We start from the raw sequence: 4,967 nt of genomic DNA on the forward strand, positions 1-4,967 counted from the left end.
CTAATTATCTTCTCTTTTACACATTATAGCCTGATAACCAGTTAATTTTGTTCTTTCAGAGATGCATTGCTTTTGAAATAGTCATGAATTTTTGCAAAGCACAGGTGGATAAAGTAGGACCTCATGCTGCTGCTGCTTCTGTCATGGTCCTTTATAAAACAGAAACACTAAATATGCCAATTAGAAAAAAACAACCATCAAATAAAGGATGAGTAATTAAAATGATCAGAAGTTTACAAAACTTGGTCAGCTTTGAGAGTTATATAACAATGACTTACCCCTACTTTAATTCATGGTATGCTTGCACTAGTTATCATGATGCCCGGGGCCTTTCCTAGTACACTCTTTGTTCTTGGCCAGAGTGCAATGTAAGGTGAGTTCCCTTTAGCACCATCCATACAGATTTGAAAACAAGAACACAAAAGGAATCTGGTGAAAAGTATTAGAATGAGTTCCCTTAAGAGGTCTAAATTGTATCTGCTTATTCATTACAATAAACAGATACTACACCAAATAAGAAAAAAATGACAATGAAATGTCCCAGAAAACTACAAGCTTGTAGATGTTAACCTAGGAAGAAAAAAATATGCAATAAGTTTTGAGTATATTCTAAAACTCCCAATTTTTCTATTTATAGCCTGAAAAGAAAAGTTCAGAAAAACTATACATAAAATAATTTTGTACATTATTAACAACACTACTCTAAAGGGGCAGAAATTAGTTCAAACACAGATATACTTTTCCGCCTTCTTTTCTTCTCTTTTCCATGTACTTCCCCTTTATCCTTCTCTGATCCTCCTCCTCTTTTTATCCTATCCTCTTCCTTCTCTCTCATATTTTCCTCATCCTTCACCCTTCTTATTCTCTTCTCCATTCTTGTCTCCCTCCTTCTCCTCATGGTCTTGCTCCTTCCTCCCAGAGCCATACTTTATATCTCCAAAAGGATGAATAAGTAGATGCAAAATTTCATGTTTCTTTTTAGAATTTCTTAAAGCTCAATCAGTCCTTGGATATGAAGCATCAAGCTTAGTTAAACAGATGTAACTAAGATTTTTAGTGAGTCCCTGCCTCTTCTAGATCTTTTTTCTTAGAAAAAAAAACTAGGAAAAGCCTCGATCCCATAGTTCACTGAGAAAGAAGTACAAATGGCTTATAAAATAAAGCATTAGTGAGAGGCTATTTTAAGCCTATCAGATGAGCAAGGTTATAAGTTTGAGGGGGAAAAAGAATTAGCCCAGGGAAACCAAACTCTCATATACTGTTCAGGAGAATATAAATTGGTGAAACCTCTTTGGATCAATGTGGACATATCTCAACAAAACTCTTAAATATACACATTCTAAGATCCAACAGTTATATTTTTGGAAATTAAGCCTACAGGTATTTTACACATATGCAGAAAGATGTATAGGGATATTCATTTCAGTATTGATTTAAACATAGAAAGACCCTGGAAACAAGTTAAGTATTAAAGATAATTCAAACTGTGGCATATTCATACAAGAATACTATGTAGACCTTAAAATGATGGTGTGGATTATATGTTTCAATAAAAATTATGTCTAAGCTGTTAAGTTAAAAAATAAAATAACCTTCAGAACACTGTACAATAAATTTTCATTTGTGTATTTAATAATATAGGAAAAATATATGTACATACACACACTTAAGTATAATATATGATTCTATTTTCATTAAAAATTATAGAAGCAAAGTTACATATTAATAGAAGTTGTTGCCCTGTTTACTGTTTTAATTTCACATGGGCATATATAATTTTTCTGTTAAATGTTGCATTTAAATACCATCTGAAACTCTAGCTCTTTTTTGCTGGATCTACTCGGAGGATGAAGACCATTCTCAGCAATCGCTCTGAAGGGACACGGTTATTGTGAAGGGTCCCAGAGGAGCCCATTGGAGGGACTTTGATCACAGCAATGTAGAACCCAGTCTCCGTGGAAAGAAGAATAAGAGGCTCTGGATTGACTAATGGTGGGGAAGTAGGAACTGGCCACCATTCCCACTATCCACAGTCATGTACAGAACATGATCAAGGGTGTTACACTGGGCTTTCATTATAAGATGAGGTCTGTGTATGCTCACTTCCCCATCAACATCGGTATTCAGGAGGATGGTTCTCTTGTTGAAATCAGAAATTTTGGGGATGAAAAATACATCCACAGCATTTGTATGAGGTCAGGCATTGCTTGTTCAGTTTCTCAAGCCCAGAAAGGTGAGTTGATTCTTGAAGGAAACCACATTGAACTTTTATCAAATTCAGTCGCTTTGATTCAGCAAGCCACAACACTTAAAAACTAGGATATCAGAAAAATTTTGGATGGAATTTATCCTTCTGAAAAAGGAACAGTTCAGCAGGCGGATGAATAAAAATCTAAGATGTCCAACTATAGAAACAGCGAGGTGCCAAATGATTCCTGACATATTTGTGAGGTCTTGAAGATGCAATAAAAGCCTTGTACTGAAAAAATACACTGCCTGAAACTTTAAACTAAAATAAAAAAATTCTCTCTAGTAGTTGGCAATGTAAAATCTATATTTTATATTGCTTAAATATATATAAATAAATATATTTTAAAGGAAAAACATGCTATTTCATTTTGCAAAAGTATTTTTGATATAAAATGCTGCTCTTAGACCAACAGTTTGTATCCCTCCCAAATTTATGTTAAAACCTAATCCTCAATGTGCTGGTATTGGGACAGGTGATTAGTCATGAGGCAATGTCCTCAGGAACAGGATTAGTGTCCTCACAAATGAGACCCCAGAAAGCTCCCTGGTCCCCTCTGCCATGTGAGGACACAGGGACAAGGCAACTGCCTGTGAACCAGGAAACAGACTCTTAACCAAACACCAAATTTGCTGGAACCTTGATCTTGGACTTCCTAGCCTTTAAAAGTGTGAGAACTAAATATTTGTGGTTTATAAGCCATTCAGTTTATGGTATTTTGTTATAGTAGCTCGAATGTACTAAGACAAGTACTTTAATTTAGTACATATAAAACACAAAGTCCTTTTGAGATGGTAGGGTGTCTGAGAATCACCTACTTCCTAAATTTGCCCCACATTTTTAATATCCCTTTTGATAGTGGTAGCACACTATCTGCATCCTTCTTACTATAGTTCTTATTTTACGTCTCATGCACGTGTGCTTTCTCATAATTGTAGGATTCTAAAAGGCAGAGCAGCTTCCACATTTGCCCAACATGGGTCCCCTTTTCCATCAAGGGTCCTCAATAATATTGAGTGAGCTACAAAAAAGACCATTAAAGACAAAGGAAGAGATCAGTGTGTAGACTCCACTTTGAACCTAGGGGTTAGGGATTGAAAGTCACATATCTGAAAGGTGATAACAAATGTTGCTTAAGCACAAAAAGTTGCACCTAGGAAGAATTGGCTCGATGTGGGATGTGGCGAATTCCTCAAATAATGAACTCTTTAGATCAAAGTGTTGGAAACCCTAGAAAAAGAATACATCTTCTGAAAGGAATAACTATATATTATCATGCCATTATTCCTTCCTAATTTAACCCAGTTTAGTTTATTAGATTAGTCTAAGCAGAAGGCCAGAGCAATTAAGCTTAAGGAATGGACAAGATTGGGTGACACCAGGAAAGAGTCATCAATTATCCCAGTGTCGGAGAAGATATGTCTGAATGAGTTTTCAGGATACTGGACTGAGTATGGGGAAGATATTGGAAGGGGCCCTGCCTCTGATTTACTGCATGAAGTGTAAGGAATTGGCCCTAAGAGGTAGAGTTGTGTCCCAAAGGGAAGAGTCAGGAAACAACAGATGGCCAACTTCAATTTCACAAAAGGTGAGTCTTACATTGTGTGTTATGAGCATCATTTCTTATGCTGGCAAGAAAGAAAGGATCAGAGAACAGTGTTCTAATCTGAACTCTGATGTCTTCTGAAGTTTTATGGAGATTACTATCCTGTATCTCATTTCCCTCATCTATAAAACAAAGATAATTTGTTATCTACCTTGCTAATGGGTGATATTAATCATGGCTGTTATTATTAGAATCACTAAGTTTTAAAATACAAAGTTTTATTAATAATTAAACACACTTTAAAAATTGTGACAAAATATACATAACATGAAATTTGCCATGTTAACCATTTTTAAGTGTGCATTTCAGAGGTATTAAGTATATTCACATGCTTGTGCAACCATCATCACTATCCATCTCTAGAAGTTTTTCATTTTCCCAACTGACACTCTGTACTCATTAAACAATAACTTCCCATTTCTACCCCAGGCCCCAGCCACTGGCAACCACCATTCTATTTTCAGACCCTATGAATTTGACTTCAATAGGTACCTAATATAAGTGGATTCAACCATGTTTGTCCTTTGGTGTCTGGCTTATTTCACTTAGTGTGATGTCTTCAAGGTCTAACTATATTGAGTCTGGGTCAGGATTTCATTAACCCTTTGAGTGCCAACCAATATCCTTGGAACTATGCTAAAATTGCCAAGGCATTTTTGCTGATTTTACAGCAGTTTAGGAAAAAAATTATGAATCGCAAGTAAATGAAGTTACATATTCAAAAACTTAAGGAAACCTTTACTACATTTTTTCATCTTTGACATATATTGTTTGCTGATTGTATTATAAAATACTAGTAGAAAAAATATTTGAACAAAACATATAATGTTAAAATAGAAGGACACCCTTCTCCAATATCTTCCACAAAATCGTCACCTTCACAGCAAGAATTGACATATTTAGCAATATCATCATCACTAATAAAAGCAGACTTAGAACTGGGCGCCTTTTCGAAGCTTTAGGGCTACAAAATCTGAGTAAACTTCATAAAATCGTAGTAGCTGTAAAAAATTAGGCAGATAAATGCCAGTGGTCAATTTTAGAACTACAAACATTCGGCATCATAAGTAATCTGCACTTAGGTGCCATCTGCCAATAAAGAGTGAACTACAT

General features: G+C 35.4%; 1 pseudogene; it reads left to right on the forward strand.

Annotated features, from left to right (window-relative positions):
• The first annotated feature begins 318 nt into the window (after positions 1 to 318).
• LOC118675567 lies at positions 319 to 2,388 on the forward strand (annotated as a pseudogene).
• Positions 2,389 to 4,967: the final 2,579 nt, after the last annotated feature.

The sequence above is a fragment of the Myotis myotis genome, unplaced genomic scaffold (genome assembly GCF_014108235.1).
Source record: "Myotis myotis isolate mMyoMyo1 unplaced genomic scaffold, mMyoMyo1.p scaffold_m19_p_1, whole genome shotgun sequence".
NCBI lineage: Eukaryota > Metazoa > Chordata > Mammalia > Chiroptera > Vespertilionidae > Myotis > Myotis myotis.